Source organism: Sinohyriopsis cumingii, unplaced genomic scaffold (assembly GCF_028554795.1).
Source record: "Sinohyriopsis cumingii isolate HCF-2022 unplaced genomic scaffold, ASM2855479v2 utg000974l, whole genome shotgun sequence".
Classification (NCBI taxonomy): domain Eukaryota; kingdom Metazoa; phylum Mollusca; class Bivalvia; order Unionida; family Unionidae; genus Sinohyriopsis; species Sinohyriopsis cumingii.
This window is the reverse complement of record NW_028315950.1, coordinates 1,212,919-1,233,366: the sequence shown is the minus strand read 5'-3', so window position 1 is coordinate 1,233,366 and position 20,448 is coordinate 1,212,919. Positions and strand designations below refer to the sequence as shown.

General features: G+C 36.8%; 1 long non-coding RNA gene across 1 annotated transcript; it reads left to right on the top strand.

Annotated features, from left to right (window-relative positions):
• Positions 1-545: 545 nt before the first annotated feature.
• Positions 546-18,750, top strand: LOC149772906 (uncharacterized). The gene is made up of 2 exons (XR_016417538.1): positions 546-665; positions 18,272-18,750. It is a non-coding gene; the product is annotated as an uncharacterized LOC149772906 (long non-coding RNA).
• The last annotated feature ends 1,698 nt before the right edge of the window (positions 18,751-20,448 follow it).

Here is a 20,448-nt window from a genome sequence, read left to right as displayed (position 1 = left end):
AGTGACATATATAGACATCTCCTGAATTAAATATGATGGGGGGGCGGGGGTTAAACCTAAATATGTACACATTTTTTCTCGATCCGATCAACAACACGTGGAATACTATGATGTATATTTTCTGCATTTACTGTTGCCTCTACCACTTGCATTTTGTGTTAGATCAATTATATATATATATATATATATATATATATATATATATATATATATATATATATATATATATATACAATAAGTCTCACTGGGTATTTGTTTTTCATATATCTCCAACTCGTTCTACTAACTAATCTCTCGACCCAATTTTTGTATTTATTTGGGTTTTTTTGTTTTGTTTATTTATTGGTTTATTTATTTATTTACTAATCCTTGAAAATTAACCGTATTGTTCCATATCAGCAAACTGTTTCTAAGCACGCTGGCAGAAAAGGGAATTTGGGTTCCAAGGTAATATGCATCAAAAACGGTTCAGCATATATTTTAGCCTCGATAATCTACCTAACAAGGCAATCTACGCCAAGTAGTAAAGTTTGTGCAAGCTAGTTGTTGTTCTTATTGTGGAGTTTAACGCCATTTTTCAGCATACGATAGGCTATACATGGCGGCCAGTATTAATGGTGGAGGAAGAACCCGGGAAAACTCCGGAAAGAACCACGTGCAAGCAAGTAATAATTACTCTTTATACCACATTTGTTCACTCATAGGCAGAGAGAGAGAGAGAGAGAGTCACTCACAATGTGAATGGATTATGTGCCTCTCTCTCTCTCTCATCTCGTGAATGGCGAGGTCAACGGTCACGGTCAGGTAAATTCCTTGCAGCGTTTGACATTGTAAATAGAAGCCGCTTGAAAAACTATGTAAATATACCCTTCCTAATCAAAATTATTCAGCCGAAATATTCTGTAATGGAGCTATTCACGTACTAGCTCAATATATGATGAAATATCACGGTCGATGAATGCAGCGTCACGATACATTGGGTACATGTTATTAACTAGTACAATATTTAAAACTGTATGATATAGCAAAGTGTAATAAAGAGACAAATAGTACAGAAACAGAAAAACTGGATGGAAAACAGCTAAGAAAAGTACCAAAGCATCAAAGTACCAAAAGAGTATACCTGCTTACCGATTGACACCCAGTCACTATATATATATATATATATATATATATATATATATATATATATATATATATATATATATATAACAAATGTAGTCAAAAAAGACAATCCCATTAGAAATATCTCCTCCTAATTTTGACACTGCATAAGAAAATTATCATCATTCTGTGTGATAGATATACATATTTAATGCCATTTTGTACAAACAATACAAGAATCTGTTATTATCCTTGAACTGCAAAGACGTGCAATTATAAAATTACTTCTAAATTTCTAAGGACAGTGACCCACTGAACAAGAAGAGTCATAATTTGTTTTCTTCGTCAAAATTCTCAAATGCAGATTAAAAGCAAAAATGTAATAAGTGTCCTCTTGGGATGGTGCTGCTTCTTAGATAATAGTCGCACCTTGCTGACCACGAGGGAATGGTCCGTGTCGCAGTCGGCACTGTGGGAGCTGCGGGTGACGAGGACACTGGCCAGTTCTGCACGTCTGGTAATGACGAGGTCTAGCTGGTACCAGTGCCCCTTCCATCATGGTCAGCTCCCACTCTAGCATTGAAATCTCCTAGCAAGTAAATGCCTTCATTGTTGGGGATACTGGATATTGCCTGATCCAGAGCCTCATAAAACTTGTCTTTCTACTCGTGGGTGGAGCAGAGGGTTGGGGAGTACACGCTGCAGATGTTCAACCGAGCCTAAGGATGTTGACAGCCGAAGGGCAAGGATTCTCTCAGTACCTGATGACGGAGGTTCAATTAAAGCGATTAGCGTGTTCCTTACGGCAAAGCCTACACCATGCTGCCTTGGTTCATCCGAGGGCTTCCCCTGCCAGAAGAACGTGTAATTGGCTTCCCTGATGGTGCCGCTGTCAGCCATTCGGGTCTCCTGGAGGCAGGCAGTGTCATTGTTCAGTCTGGAGAGTTCTCTGTCAATGACGGCAGTCTTCCGTGCATCGTCGATCTGCTGCATGTCAGCGGTCAATCCAGGACACAAGGTCCTGATGTTCCAGGATGCAAAACGAAGAGTTGGAGTATTCTTATTTCTTCTTTCAGTCTTTCCTGGTGCGGAGTTTTGTGGCCCACTTGTCGAGATGGTTCTCTAAGCTCCACGCACCCAGTGAAGCAGGCAGGCCATGGCTTGCAGAACATTACTGACTGGGGCTGCCCAGCTTGAGGCGGGCGGTAGCTGTCCAGTGAGACCTGGTGATCTCTCCCACCGTCAGATGTAATCCCTGGCGTCAAGCTCTACGCCATTAGACCTTTGACTTAGAACCGGTAAACTGCTACTTCTCGTGTTGTGCCGACGCCGTACGACTACGCTGGAGTGTCCTCTCCAGTGGAGCTACGAAGCCTGGGCAGGGTGGTATTGAGAATCAGCTGTTGTCCATGCAGCAGATACCCCCTCTCCACGCAGCTGGTGGGCCCAATGGAACGACGAATGCCGATACACCTTCGCACCAACAGCGTCGCATGAGTTGCCGGAATGACGTTGAAGTCAATGCCAGACCGCCTTAGGGACTCCATCTCCGGATTTTCTGTTGGGGTTTACTTCCTTAGCCTTTCCCATCAGTGGGTATATCCACAAGGCAGCACAGGTTCGGAATCGGAGTTTTCCTTCTTCTAGATGAGCTACCATCCAAGGTTTACGAGTCCCATCTACCCAAAGCAACTGGTTTTAAGGCGCCAGTGGCCCGCCTTCACCCATTCTCATATTAGTGGAAAACGTGGTCTGCCGGACTTCAAATCTAAGCCACTCGCGAAGACCAGGAGCTGGATTTTAGTTGACAGAGGCAATCAGAGACGCAGGCCGTATGTGGCATTTTTGGAGGATTGGGACGCTTGTCTCCCACTCCCATCCCGGGCATTGTCAACCTTAGACCCACGGCTTCCATATATATTATATATATATACCTAAAGAAAGAAACAAAATCATACAAGATATACAGACACTTGCTACAAAACGCTCGCAGAAGTGAAGTATAAATAACATGAAATTAGAAATAATACTATGTAGGCCGCAGCTGCTTTGTTTTACCCATCCAAGGAAATATTATCAAGACAAAATGAACTCGAGCTGCAATCTGCAAGCAAACTTAAGGAATATGATTAGTTTATACGTGCATTAGAGTACATTTGGGCCTTGTACAAAACATATGCAATGGTTTCTAACCTAGACAAATATCAACGAGAGTTGTTCATTCTTATACAATACTCTCTCCGACGTTCGTGTCACGGAAGTGGGGACAGAGATATTAACGTTGTGGGGAAATACAGGTTTCCAACTTATTAATACATTTCAGCGACTATATGTCGTCACTTTCAGCAGCACGCTATTTTCAAAAGCGTTCGAGAAATCACGATACCCTTAATCTGACCATCTGTTATTTGTTTTTTCTACACTTTAGCAATTCTATCCCTAAGCAGCTGGAATGTCACTAACTTTCCCTTCAAGTTGCAATGCTGCTAACAATTTATATTATGGTATCATTTTCTGCTCCTGCCTCTGGAATTCAGTGGAAAAACGGGGCCATGTTATTCACAGTTGTGTTCTGAATATAAGAACAACCAAGGTAAACTGTGTTACAATAACGATATGACCAAGCAAAAGCGACGTATACAAGATCATAAACTTGTTGGTTTTTAAAGAGTAATTATAAACTATGTTTAGCCTTAACAGTATCTAATGCACAGAAATGTAGCCTGCCCGAGTTATGGTACAGACATTATTAAAAGCTATACCGTTAACATGGCTACTTATTTCATTTTACTTGTTATTAGCACAAAATAAACATTTTGCTATTAACTTGTACTTCTTATATGTATATCGTTTTTTTATTTTTCATAATTAATAGACAGTTGGAAGACAATCAATTACTCTCGGCCCTTCTACGACTGGTCCTTACTCCTCCATGTTCCTTCGCTGTCATTCGCACTGTCGGTACGTTTTCGTTTCAGCTAGTAACCTTCACGTACCCTTCACGCACCAGTACAGCGTTAAAATAGTCAATGTGTGTCGTGAAAATGGGGAGAACAAATGCAATACCTACATCAAGCCTTATGTTGCTGGGATGTTAGTAATTCAATTCTTATTATCCACGACACCCGTGTGCAACGTGTATGCATAGATGAGTATTAGGTTTTAAATCAGCACATTCTTGCATGCATTGATGTGTGCAAAGAACCTCTTCAGTGTCAGATTCGTTTATTTTCTCTCCCTTTAGCTAATATAAAGTGTTCGGACAAGCTGCCGCAACGATCACACCTAACTATATCCCAAGGTATCCTTTTGTTTTGCGCACTGACCAAAAGTCGCCTACCTTCTATCTAGAAAATCGTTCAGGGCTGGATCGAAATGTAATATAATACAATAAATGCGAGGAAGGGAGAAGATCAAGAGAAATACCGCCGGTAAAGTTCCATACCAACGCAAAGACCTTGACCTTTATTTGTCTTTTTTTTTTTTGTCTTGGTATGAATAAAGAAGGACAAGATACAAGGGCAAATATCTGCACACAAACAAAATAATTAACCTACATGACTAATGTTGCAATAATTTAAATCAAGAAGCTCTTATTTATATTAAAAATATTATCTGGCGTATAGATAGGAGAGATTTAATACCTAAAATCATGCAGCAATTTTATACACATTATTGTATTTGTATGCGTTTTAATTTTGACGTCGTCAAATTCCCTCTTTCATCTCATCTACATCCACAAGTGTATTTCAAATGAGAAGCCATATAACTTGTTACTTATTTTATTTGTAAGAAATTTTTCGACTGCCGACTAATTCAGTGGATATGGGTCACGTGAGACCACATTCCAGTGTTCACTGATACTTAATCCGCCTTTACTTGCAACGTTTGACGTCTTTACTGATTTTGTCACCGAAACTGCCGACAAAGTCATCTCAATATCACTAATAAATCCATATAATATCGCACAACACCGAGTGTTAAGCTTAAGTTGCAATTAAGGATTAGAATCGTATATGGGTGTTACTACAGTCATGCCATCTGCGATAGCACAAGTCTTTTTGTTAGTATATATTACAAATAAAATCATTATTTAAATTAAAATATTTCACCTCCATGAGCAGGAACTCCCTAGGTCAAAGGAGACAAATCTTAGGGTGTTCTTTATGATGTTACGAGTTACTTCCCATGTCAGTCTAATTTTGCTATTACAAACTTTTCTACTTTAGGCTTACTACCGAAAGGTTGCGGGTTCGCATCATCTGACCAGCACACATTTCTTTAAATATGCTATTTAGAAAACATACTGGAGTTTTCTTCAGAAACAAAAATTATGACCATTGCTGAAGAATCTTGAAAATTGTCAAATTAACGAAAAAAGGAACCAACTTACAACGGATACATTTTTCTTACATAGTGTTGATACAAGGGTGCAAAGTAGACAATAACACCGTCTTAACAGACTAAGAATATTACAGAAGCCTCAGCCTATACTTCGAAACCATTGAAAAATCTGGTTTTATTTAACCAGTATTGTGCTTTGTAACACGTTATTAGCTTTATTAGTGTATTGTTGTGAGAGACGTTAATGGATTTAAAAAGTTATGATTCTGCATACAAAGACATATTTTAGCTCAAAACGTTTCTCATATGTCATCATACAATTAATTTGTTTCTAATTCATTATGCTTCCGGAAAGCATCAGATGAAAATTTTACGATGGAAAACAAAATGTTTTTAAACGGAAGCATATAAAACATATTCATCACGAAAGAGTAACAATGGTAATTAAACGTGTTATCAACATTTTAATTTTATTTCCCCCCCCCCAAAAAAAAAGATATAAGATTTGAAACTCCATCAAATTAATATTATTTTTCGCATTTTACAAAATTTTCTTTTCCATTCACACACTCTCTATGTATGCTGCTTAGCTTTTCTTTTTTCATTCACACACTCACTCTAAATGTATACTGATTAGTTTTTCTTTTTTCATTCACACACTCACTGTCTACCTATGCTGCTCATCTTTCTTTTGTCATTCGCACACTCACTCTCTATCTATGCTGCTTAGCTTTTCTTTTCTTATTCACACACTCACACTCTACCTATGCTGGTTAGCTTTCTTTTTTCATTCACACACTCACTCTCTATCTCTGCTGCTTAGCATTCTTTTCTCATTCACACATTCACTCTCTACCTATTCTGCTTAGCATTCTTTTCTCATATACACACTCTCTATATATGCATGCTGCTTAGCTTTTCTTTTTTCATTCACACACTCACTCTCTACCTATGCTGCTTAGCTTTTCTGTTTATTCACACACTCTCTCTCTACCTATGATGCTTAGCTTTTCTGTTTATTCACAGACTCACTCTCTACCTATGCTGCTAAGCTTTTCTTTTCTCATTCACACACTCATTATCTACCTATACTGCTTAGCTTTTCTGTTTATTCACACACTCACTTTCTACCTATGCTGCTTAGCTTTTCTTTTCGCATTCACACACTCATTCTCTACCTATACTGCTTAGCTTTTCTGTTTTATTCACACACTCACTCTCTACCTATGCTGCTTAGCTTTTATTTTCTCATTCACACATTCACTCTCTATGTATGCTGCTAAGCTTTTCTTTCTTCATTCATACACTCACCCTCTATATATGCCGCTTAGCTTTTATTTTCTCATTCACACATTCACTCTTTATGTATGCTGCTTAGCTTTTCTGTTTTATTCACACTCAGCCTCTACCTATACTGTTTAGCTTTCTTTTCTCATTCACACACTCAACATCTACCTATGTTGCTTAGCTTTTCTTTCTTCCGTCACACACTCATTCTCTACCTATGCTGCTTAGCTTTTATTTTCTTATTCACACATTCACTCTCTACCTGTACTGCTTAGCTTTTCTGTTTTATTCACACACTCACCCTCTTCCTATGCTAATTAGTTTTTCATTCACGCAATCAGTCTCTACCTATGCTACTTAGTTTTCATTTTTCATTCACACACTCACTATCCATGCATGCCGCTTAACTTTCTTTTCTTATTCACACACTCACTCTCTACCTACGATGCTTAGCATTATTTCCTCATATACACATTCACTCTCTATGTATGCGGCTTAGCTTTCTTTTCTCATTCACGCAATATCTATCTACCTATGCTGCTTAGCTTTCTTTTTTCATTCACACACTCACTATCAATGCATGCCGCTTAACTTTCTTTTCTTATTCACACACTCACTCTCTACCTACGATGCTTAGCATTATTTCCTCATATACACATTCACTCTCTATGTATGCGGCTTAGCTTTCTTTTCTCATTCACGCAATATCTATCTACCTATGCTGCTTAGCTTTCTTTTTTCATTCACACACTCATTATCAATGCATGCCGCTTAACTTTCTTTTCTTATTCACACACTCACTCTCTACCTATGCTGCTTAGCATTCTTTTCTCAAATACACACTCACTCTCTACCTATGCTGCTTAGCGTTTCTTTTCTCATTCACGCACTCTCTGCCTATGCTGATGATTGATTTACTACAACACAGTGAATTCAGTAACAGCATTTTATAATTATATATACCCAAGGTATGGTATGCCAAATCACCTTTTTCATTCGGTCTGTTGCTTATTTTGTATAGGCAATACTTCTTAAACACTTTTGCCTGCTGCATGGACCGTGACATTTCGGCAAATATTCAGATCTATTATACACATATCAAGGCAATTTAAGTTTCTTTAGCAAGGATGTTTTTACAAAAATTATTCTTTAAAAGCTTCCCACTTTCATATTCATGTACAGGTAGACCTGTGTCATTCATCACCTCACTCGCATTCAGGTGTGAGAGAAACGAATTCTTTTATAATAGGTAGTGAGTCTTGTAATATATATATATATATATATATATATATATATATATATATATATATATATATATATATGTGTGTGTGTGTGTGTGTGTGTGTGTGTTATTGTAGGCATGATTTCCTCCTCAATCTTTCTTAGTCCCACACTCAAAATAAAAAATAAAATGACATTATCATAACAGTATTACCCTGTTTAAATCTTGTTTCCCAGCTAAGATATAAATCAGGAAACAGTACAACCGAAATATGCAACACTTAAATATTGGATATCAATGTTCCTATGTGCCATTGTAATGTTTTAGCATTCCTTGAACCTAGAACTCATCATCTCCTTACCTCTGATTATAGTGCTGGAGTCGCAAGAACTCAGCTGACAGCGAGTCGGACTCTTAAGTCGAGTGTTCGATTCCATTATATGTCAGCCAGGATTATCTGTCCCAGTCCGTGCATGGGAAAGGCGCATATCTACTACATCTTGACATGATAGCGAATAATGTATTACAAATTCCATAACAAATACAAGCAAAAACGAAACAGAAATATATTTTAAAACATTATCATATCATAATAATATCATGTGTTTTCTGGACAGTGTCACATACAAGAGATTACCTTGCGGGGGGGGGGGGTGTAGCGTAGTTATGCAAGGATTTATAAAATAGGCTGCAATTTAAACACTGTGTATACATTTTGAACTCTGTCCTCTCAAAAAGGTTTCATATTATTATTGTCAAGATTTAAATACGCAAATCTTATTTTTTGAAAAATTTATCCAAGTTGCAACTCTTTAGAAAATGTCTATTACTGGTGGTTCTTCATGTGTAATAGGACATACACATGTACACATCAATTATTAGAACCAAGGCAGCTTTTCATTAGATAGTGTTTACAAGTTTATTTGTATGGGTTTTTTTATATTAGGGCTTTCTATTGTTGAGGCTGTCGCAATCTCTGTATTAAAGACAATGGCGGTGAAAGCACTTATTGGCCTCACTACTCGTTCCATTTGTTAAATAGTATTGTATTACACAATATAGACAGGGTTAACATTGCATATAATGAACACACTTTGAATTTTGTTCTAAATGTTATATATGCTGTCTCTTTTATGTCTTTAAAATGGTATTTATGTATTTATTGAAATTGCGTCACATTACAGTAATACCTTACACTTTCAACTGTAATGAAACACATATTTAATATATTGCATTTCGAAATCTTTTGAACATACAAGACAAATTCTTTGCTTTACAATGTCCCGAGTGGTCTAAAGTGCTCACCGTTGCGGATCACTGCCATCTCATCTCTGTCTGCTTGGGTTCGAGTCTCGGGTTCGGCCAAAGTGGGTATGTAAGAAAGCTTGCCAGTAGCTTCTCGTTAGTCGCTGGTTCTTTCCGGGCTTTTTATCGGGTTCTTCCTCCACCATTTATACTGGCCCCCATGTATAGCCTATCTTGTGCAGAAAAATGACGTTAAACCCTAGAACAACAACAACAAATCAATGGCACAGGAAATATTGTCATAGGTCTAGTATACTGGTTCTATTGAGACAGTTTACAACTCACTTCCTTCATACGTAATGCTGCTACTAGACAAAATAATTACATTCCTGAATGGCGTAAAAATGGGTATAGTGTACCAAACAATTATAATTCTTATTCAGTGTTAAAAGAGCAAAGCGTAGAAAACGAGAAAAATCAAGGAAATAAAGAATAATTTGATTAAACACGGCATATTTTCATAGACAACTATACAAAATAGCTTACAGTTTTCCTCTTATATTTTAGGTGGAGGGGATGTTGAAGATTTTGGTTTAGGATTCGCTTGATTATCAAAAGGAACTATAATTCCTTCGCCTGTTAGATTTTTGTGCAATTATACTAGAGTATAATGGTAAAAATGTTTAAGAAAGGTTGATATACAAGAACGTTTAGAAACACGATGACAAAGCAACCCCTGCTTTACTCAGGTTGAACAGTATAAATAATATACGTATGCAATAAACGATGATGAATTTGGTCATGAAGATGTGAGCATCACATTTATCATATTTAATGAATATACGAGACATAAAGAAATAATATGCATGGGGGGGGGGGACAGAGAACCAAAATACATTTTAGCGGGCACAGTGAACACAACGAAAAGAGACATTTTAGAGAAGCCTACAACAAACAGGAATTCTATAATCGTTACGATAAAACAAAGTAGATAGCGACATAAACAATCAAGGATGCAAAGACAGTGAATCTATATACATCCCATATAAATGGAAAGGTATAAGGCCATAGATGGGCATCCTGAGAAAGTAATCTACTTTGCAAATCGAATTTACAAAACGACTGATTTTGTGTCCATTTCATTACCAAGAATGCACTTTGCTCTCGATTATTTCAAAATATTCAAACGAGATATTTCATTACGTCATCGCCAGAAATAAAAAAGAACTAATTTCAGATTTTATTTATCACCTACAAAGGTACATGAATACAGATAAAAACTGAAAGACTACTGGTAAGGACATTTAAAAAAGGATCGATATCGATTGTTTGAATTACAAAGTTAAAGTTATCGGCTATCCAAGCACGGCGTACATAGTTAAATGTAAGTCCCGGTTGAATGGATTCATTAGTGGCATATATAGACATCTCCTGAACTAAATATGATGGAGGGGTCAAACCTAAATATGTACACATTTTTTCTCGATCCGATCAACAACACGTGGAATACAATGATGTATATTTTCTGCATTTACTGTTGCCTCTACCACTTGCATTTTGTGTTAGATCAATTAGATAGATTATATAGATAGATAGATAGATAGATAGATATACAATTAGTCTCACTGGGTATTTGTTTTTCATATATCTCCAACTCGTTCTACTAACTAATCTCTCGACCCAATTTTTGTATTTATTTGGGTTTTTTTTTTTTTGTTTTGTTTATTTGTTTGTTTATTTATTTATTTACTAATCCTTGAAAACTGATCGTACTGTTCCATATCAGCAAACTGTTTCTAAGCAGGCTGGCAGAGAAGGGGATTTGGGTTCCAAGGTAACATACTTCAAAAACGGTTCAGAATATATTATAGCTTTGAGAATGTACCCAACAAGGCAATCTACGCAAAGTAGTAAAGTTTGTACGAGCTAATAATAATTACTCCTTATACCGCATTTTCTCACTCATAGGCACACGCACACACATACACAGAGAGAGAGAGAGAGAGAGAGAGAGAGAGAGAGTCGCTGACAATGTGGATTGATTCTGTGCCTCTCTGTCATCTCGTGATTGGCGAGGTCACAGGTCAGGGTCAGGTAAATTCATTGCAGCGTATAACATAGTAAATATAATTCGCTTGAAAAACTCGGTAAATATGCCCTTCCTAATCAAAATTATTCAGCTGAGCTATTCTATAATGGAGCTATTCACGTACTAGCTCAATATATCATGAAATATCACGGTCAATGAATGTAACGTCACGATACACTAGGTACATGTTATTAACTAGTATAATATTTACAACTGTATAATATAGCAAAGTGTAATAAAGAGACAAATAGAACAGAAACAGAAAAACTGGATAGAAAACAGCTAAGTACAAAAGTATCAAAGTATTAAAAAGAGAATATCTGCTTGCCTATTGACGCCCAGTCACTATATATATATATATATATATATATATATATATATATATATATATATATATATATAAAACTGACTATCATTGGACAAGAATTATTTCACAAACGTAGTCAATAAATACAGTCCAATTAGCCGTATATCTTTCTTATTTTAACACTGCGTACGAAAATTACCCTCATTCTGTGTGGTACATATACATATTTAATGCCATGTTTGTACATACAATACAAGAATCTATTATCCTTGAACTGTAAAGACGTGCAATTATAAAATTACTTCTAAATTTATATGTACAGTGACCCACTGGACAATAACAGTCATAATTTGTTTTCTTCGTCAAAAATCTCATATGCAGATTAAAAGCAAAAATGTAATAAGTATCCGATGTCTTAATAGTAACATATAATGCAACAAAAATGGAACTTGTAAGATTATACGTTGATAGAGTGTCAATTGTAACTTAATGTAATATTTAATGGGACACTATTTGCAGAAGCAAAATCAAGCGATTTTGTCAAAATTAGCTCACGTTTTCTTATATAGCTTCAATACTGACTACGTCGTGCTGAGAAAATCGGTTCTATATATAATCCTAAAACATACCTGGGCTGGCCCGTCACGATTCTTGTAAGGACATACCGAGACAGCCGATTCAGGCTGGCCCGTCACGAATCTTGTCCTGAGGACATACTGACACAGCCGATTCAGGCTGGCCGGTCGCGACTCTTGTCCTAAGGAAATATCTATACAGCCTATTTTGGGAAGGCCGGATGAAACTCTTATCCTAAAGACATACCCAGACAGCCGACTAGGGCTGGCCTGTACATGACTCTTGTAGTAAGGATATATCTAGACAGCCGATTCAGGCTGGCCGGTCGCAACTCTTGTCCGAAAGACATACCAAGAGAGCCGACCAGGGATGGCCTGGTCACGACTCTTGAATTACGAGTTATAAGGACATACCAAGACAGCCGACCAGGGCTGGCCGGTCGCAACTCTTGTCCGAAGGACATACCAAGACAGACAAGTGCTGGCCTGGTCACGACTCTCGTAGTAAGGACATACCAAGACAGCCGACCAGGGATGGCCTGGTCACGACTCTTGAATTACGAGTTATAAGGACATACCAAAACAGCCGACCAGGGCTGACCTGTCGCGACTCTTGTCCTAAGTACATACCAAGACAGCCGACCAGGGCTGGCCTGGTCACGACTCTCGTAGTAAGGACATAGCAAGACAACCCAGGGCTTTCCTGGTCACTACTCTTCAATTGCAAGTTATAAGGACATACCCAGGCAGACGATTCGAGCTGTATTGGTCGAGACTCTTGGACTCTCTACTTTATAAAAACCTTTAAGACTGTACGTATTGTAATCATCAAATTTAATGTGCTTACGAAAACATTACAAAAGCGCTAGATCTTTTATTCTTGAAAGGTTAGTGTATGTAAGATGCTAATTTCATTGAATTTGTGAGGAGGAATCTGTACTGGAGTTATGGTTGTTGATGGTTTTGTGTTTAACGCCATTTTTTTTCATGGCGGTCACTATTACTGGTGGAGGACTAGCCAGTGGAAACAAACGGTAAGAACCACCGGCCCACAGGAAGCTGCTGGTGAACGAACTTTCTGACACATCCACATTGGCCGATCCAGAGACTCGAATCCGATGCATACAGAGGTTAGATGACATTGATCGACAACGGAAATCAATTTAGACTACTAATCCATCCCTAGACTGGAAAAATAATTAATGTATTGTTAGATAGACATATTATTACATAGCCATTGAATCTTACATGGATGAATTGGCGTTCGATACGGATGTTAAGCCTGCAATTCCGCGTCTAACACCTAAACTTTCTGTATCACACCCACATATTGGAACTAATTTACAACTTAAAATATATAAAAATTGGTCCACTTAGTACATTTCACTTTATTAAAAAATGTCATACACGTTTTTAATTGTAAAAACGGTAGTCATATTATTCTAAAATGGCCGCCTTGACTGCATGACTGCTTGGGATAATAGGATAGTACCAAATTTAGCGACGAGCAGTTGTGTGCATTGTGTACCTTGCAGAGGTCAAAAGGTCAAGGTCACTGATACGAAAAAAAGACAAATCTCAGTTTAGTATGCACGGAGGTTGTAGGTTTGATCCCCGGCCGAGTCATACCAAAAACTTACAAAAATGGTACTAACAGTTGCCTCACTTGGCGCTCAGCATTAATAGGTTAGTATTAGGACTGGTCGGCCTGGTGTCGCGATAATAAGACTGGGTGGGACATCATGATACATGTCTGCGGCATGATGCCCCAGTGCTAGACATCACAATAAACTGCCACATTGCAGACATCGTAGCGATATGACTGAAACAGTTTTGTGCATTTCATGGTACCTAGGCCAAGAACTTTAAAAACATAATGAGATGGATAACAATATATTAGACAGGCAATGAGTTTCAGATGATGCTGGTGTGCATATTTGCATCAAACATGATAGAGAGAGAGAGAGAAAGAGAGAGAGAGAGAGAGAGTACTTTAACGCTGACATCTTCTATTGAAATGTTTAAAATTCCAAACAAAGTAATAATAATAATAATGAGGACTTTGTATAGCGTGTAATCTTTAGAAGCTCTAAGCGCTTTACCACATTAGACAACACCTATAAGATAAAAAAAACATACAATAATATTATTACAAAAACAAATACCATGATATTAGAAGAAGAAAAAAAACATTAAAAAATAAAAAACATGCTGAGAATATTTCAGGTAGGAAACATTATTAGGTCTTTAAGTTTGTTCTTGCAGTCGAAATAAGTGAGTTTTGAGAGCCCTCTTGAATGTGATCACTGTGTCTTTGTGTCTAAGTCAGTGGGCAATTCATTCCACGTTGCTGGGCCCTGGTATGCAAAAGAACGCTGTCCATATGACTTTGTTTTCATACTTGGAATAATGAGTATACGATTGTCAGAAGAGGAGCGTAAGTATCATGCTGGCGTGTACACAACGGTGAGGTCGGATAGGTATGTTGGACTAGAGTCCGACAGTGAAAAGTAGCACAGAGAACAAATTTTGTGTTTGATTCTGGATCGAATGGATATCCAGCGTAGGGTACAGAGGAGCGGGGAGGTGTGCTTTGATCGTGGTACTCTAAGTATGATCCGAGCAGCTGTGTTTTGAACTTTTTGAAGTTTCTGGAATTGATATTGAGATGAACCAGACAGAATTGAGTTACAATAGTCCAGTCTTGAAAGTACTAATGAACACACAAGTGTTTTAGTGACATCAGCTGAAATATATTTGCGAACTGAGCTGATGCGTCTCAGCTCAAGATATGCAGCCTTGCATATATGTTCATGACATGTTGGTGCAATGTGAGAGTACTGTCCAGAGTAACACCTAAGTTTCGTACTGATTGTGTGAATTTAATGTTGGCTTTACGGATATTTATTGTTTGAGGTAAAGGATGTGAATGAGAAAGTCTTTGTGTTGTGATCAAAAGTAAGAAAGACTCAGGGAGTCATGTCAAACTTCGAGCCATGGTTAGAAATGTCTCACGTTTGGAAGAAACTTTATCCCATGTTAAATTCCCAAGAGACTTTCCACAATTTAAATCCATTCTTCAGTTTTAAAAATATTGGCTTCGGGACGTTAACTAGAATGTCCAATGACATTTTCTGAAATACATTTTAAATGGGCAAATTTAAGTGGAGGGAATTATAACTTGTTCATTAAAATAAGGAGAAATCGAATTTGTTTAGTAAATCTGAGGGGGGAAAAAACCTGACAAACATTTGCAACATAAAGATAGACATATCACGGAGAGCAACAGCTGTTTATAAGAATCACACCATGTTACAGTGTTCATGATGCCTTTTCAACACTTGGCACATATACTAAGCTGCACGTTTTCCTTTTAATTTCGTGAGACTGTTCAAATTGAAAAATAGAAGAAACTAGAGTGATGCTGCAATACTGTTTAGAATTTTGTTTTGAAAAACAAATCCAAAATGAATGTTGAAAGTTAGTCGGCATGTTAGAAAAGACAGAATCTTCAAGTTATTAAACATATATGCTTCAATTATTATTTTAAGTTCAATGCATCAATGATTTCTTGTATTAAATGAAAACATAACAACAGAGTTTAAATTATTGTAAATTAATAACCTTTCAGTATAAAATTGGGTGTATTTTAATTAGGGTTAGTCCGTGCAATTTGACCTGAAATTTGCTTGAAAGTAGCGGGTGTATTCAGTAAGTAGGATTTAAGAATAAGGGTCACTTACAGGTCCAAAACCTAAGTTCCCTTAGTACGGAAAAACTCCACTTGCCTTTAGTTTAAATCCTTTTATATGCCCAATACAACATTTTAAAAACTTAAAGCTAAAGTCTAAATCAACATATCTGCATAGCAAACAGACCGATGATGCAAATGCAAATACTTGGCATACGTAATGAGGTTTTTCAGAAGCTTGTAAAATATTTTCATAAAACGTCAACATGTTGACTAACTGTTTTAAAGCATACATTAAAGTACTTGAAAAGAAGTTCAGAATAAAAACTGGTATATAACCGGAGAACTTCACATACCTCGTGTCCAACATCTCCAGCTCACTCTCCATTGATTATGAGGTGAACGGCAGGATTGCCAAGGCAGCAACAGTGATGGCCAGACTTAACCAGATGGTCTGGAACAAACCCATCCTCACCGAGAAGAACAAACTGCGTGTCTACCAAGCCTGCGTGCTCAGCTCACTCCTCTACAGCAGCGAAACATGGACCACCTATGCAAGACACGAGAGGAAACTCAACAGCTTCCACCTAAGATGTCTGCGGCGCATTCTGCACATCCAATGGCAGGACAAAGTACCCAAAACAGAGGTTCTAGAACGCGCCAACATGAACAGCATGTTCTCCATTCTCAGCGAGAGGCGCTTTTGCTGGCTCGGCCATGTCAAGAGAATGGACCCAGGCCGCATTCCCAAAGACCGTTATATGGGGAGTTAGCAGAAGGTGCACGACCGACTGGACGACCACATCTGCGCTACAAAGATGTTTGCAAGAAAGATATGAAGACGACAAACATCAATGTCAACGACTGGGAGAGCTGTGCAAACAACAGTTACAGCTGGCGTCTAGCTGTCAGGCAGGGAGTTCAAAAAGCGGAGAAAGACAGAAAAATAAAACAAGCTGAATAGAGAGCTAGAAACAGGCAGGATAAACAAAAGCTTACTCTGGAGCTACACAGTCGTCTCCCGTCGACGGACGGATGCCAAGGAGGATATATATATATATATATATATATATATATATATATATATATATATATATATATATATATGTATATATATATATATTGAATATAAAACCAAGTAAGTGTTCTGTTCCGAGATGGCGGAAAGACCTCGCTTGATAAGGCGTTGGAACATACGACCTTGATATATTCATACGCCATATCAAACTCACTCTTAAAGTTTTGTTATGAGAGGGCATATCTGTACCAATGTATTAACTCCAGTTGCTAAAACGTGTAGGTTTATTCAAACCATATGCATGACGTCGATGATCAGCGTTAAGTTCAATCAAGCATTGGTACTAAATAACCTACAGGTGTTGATGTGCCGTAAAGAATCAAATCAAACAATGTTTCCATATACGAGTACTTCTTGATTAATATCCCTCATCTTCGGTCGTTGCCGGTCGTTACTGATACTTTACTTTCCCAAGATTAAAAGAGATTGCCCTAAAACTAAATTACGCAAGCTTACAATATACAATTTGATGCCACAGGTCGGAATCAGCATGCAATAAAATTTACATTTAGGAACGCACGTATTTATATTCCGCATGTAAAACAGACATAATCTCTCTCTCAGTTTTAGTTTCTGCAATGCTAAGATTTGGTAATACTTGGATTGCAATTTCACAGATATATATATATATATATATATATATATATATATATATATATATATATATATATATATATATATATATATATATATGAGAAAGAGAGAGAGAGTTGGTCCCATGCAGACACACCGCTTACCTACCCACTAATTATCATCGTGCTGTAGTCACTCAGGATTATATTGACAGAAAAAGAGGTTTATGGGAGGCTATTACAGAGTTAATAATTTAAATTTAACCTCTCATGGATCTACATGTGAACAATTTTATACGTATCATTACCTCAACCGGTTTTTATTTTCCCTTACACTAAAATTAAATGTTATTCACAAAGCATTATTTCCTTTCTTTACTTGACATCACACTGAACGAAAAGCAGTGACCCGCAATATGAAACACTCATGTACATAGAATCCCGTCCTACACTTTCCGTGCAAGTGTATAAGGTCATGTTCCTATCCACAACCTCAAAACCTGTGAGAAAAGACCAAAAACGCTCAAGCAAAGTGGGTTCTGAGTAGATATAAGTGAACTTTGTTTAATGAATGCAAATCAGTTACAATAATCGATTCCTAAATTGTCTGTACAAACTTTCTGTCATGGAATGTAGTAAGTAGATGCAAAATTTTGCAGAATGTTTTTGCTTCATAGTAACAGCAAATGTATTACTACAATAAATATATAAACATACGTTTAAGGGAGAACTTTTACAAGTTTTTGTTTTCTTTCAGTCATCGTCAACTTCGTCGATCAAAGTGACAGAAGGAACAGAAGACAAAGAAAAATCAAAAAAGCCTAATTATGGAAATAGGTGTTTGAATAACATACTGAAGGGCATACATATTTCCTAAGTGGGGAAACATTATTTCCAAACGTGATATTGCCACTTTGGCAATTAAAAGTGTTGTTGCGATATCATTTTCATCCCACTGAAAAATTGCAATATCTCACAAGGAAATATATAATACACGATTGTGGACTTTTCATTTCTTACTTTACATTTTTTCAGTGCTCTTTTCATGCAAATAATAGCATACATTAGTTTAAAGCAAATGGTGTTATCGCACGAACTTGACATTACGTAATAACGACAAGAACGACAACCGCCACTTTTGCTTTCTTATTATCCTTTGTTATTTGTTTTACATAAATTCAACGTGATTACTTCCCTTTTGTATTTCGCTTCATGCTTTAAATAATTTCAAACTTTGCATCGTTTTCGGTCCTTTCTTGTTGTTTTTGTGTTTTATAACATGCCACCATGAAATACACACAATGACAGGTAATGAGCATTATGCATATTCAGTTTGCATTGTTTTTTAATTATCATATACCACGAAAAATTATATTTTGGATATGACCTAGTCCAAAGTCAGGTTAATTTTCTACCTGACCTGAATAATTGATTTAGACTTTGTAAACAACATGTACATCTCAATCTGAACCAAGAACATTGGAAGTTCTGCATAAAATGTCGGGTCTACCTTTGGCTTACCTCATTTTATATTATAAGTTTAAGAACACACCTTCTAATAATAACTACGATTTTTATCTTGTAAACATCGGGAACTTTCCAGGACGAAATTTTCAAGCTGGTAATCTATTTCTTTAGAAAATGCTAATTGAGACATGTGGTCAAGTACAGGACTATACAAATTTGTTTATCTACACATTATTCATTCGTGCTGTAATATTTGAACAAATCAGTTATGTTCTCGTTGTGTCCAGTGTTTCATTTGAGCCGGAATTTATTTATTCAAATTATTTAACACAAGTGATTCTTCTCTGGAAATACGTAGTGCTTGAAAATAACATTTTTAGAAATAGAGTTGGATTTATAGTGAAATTCAGATATGGATGCATTCTTGGGTTGGATTATTGTTATTCAACAATAGGCTGTTGGCACATCACTACGACAAAAACCATCACAGGCAAACCAATACTGTAAACATTGGAAGTTATTTGGAATATCACTAACGTTTATTCTTTAGGACATGTGTTCGAAATGCTAGTATTATTTAGGATTTATTCGCAATAACGTAAGTTATGTTTTCTACATGTTTACTTTGCATTTTAGTGAAATATAATGTTTATTGGATTTTACCCCCAAAAATGTTGTTTCTCACTCTTTTCTATTACTCTTTTCGAGACCATAGGGTGGTACTACGACCTATTTGTTCTAACTTGCTCGTGTCAGAATGACTTGGAGTCTCTAATTCGTTTAAGTAAATGCATCTTGTTTCAATTAAGTGAAATGTGCATATTATCAAAATGACTATTAACCCAAAATTTACTTTTAATTTGTGTTGTCTTTGAGGTGTAACGCACAACTGTCCACGCGGGTTCCAGTCTTGGCTCAGTCATCATGGGCATGCGAGAAAGCCCGCCAGTAGCTTCGGGGGTGTAGCTGCTTCTCCTGAGTTTTTTCAGGTGTGTTGCTTCATCAAATATGCAGGAAGTCATGTTTAGACTATCATGTAATGAAAAATAGCTTTATACCCACACAGCTACTTTACTTTATTCAAGTTTATTTTACTACTATTAGGGAGGGAATATGCAAGTTTCTGATGCAGGTAAACTTATTAAACCGGTAGAACTTTAAAATCTGCCGGCAAGATTAAGTCTTTATTGGCAAAACCATACACAGGACTTCGCTGATTAATCAAAAGCATTGAAATGAACTTCAGACGTTGCTATGCATATCTATATTGTGTGTGTTTAACATTTGGTCATAATTGTGGATAGCCAGAATCATTTAGAATCAATTAGAATGTCCTTATACATATTGTAGAATGCTTGAGAAATTAATACTCTTTTTTTTTGCATCCATAATTACAGTTTATTAAGACTAAGATCTTCAAAAATGTGGTCTTGATATCGATTTATCCTTATTTATTTCACACTTTAA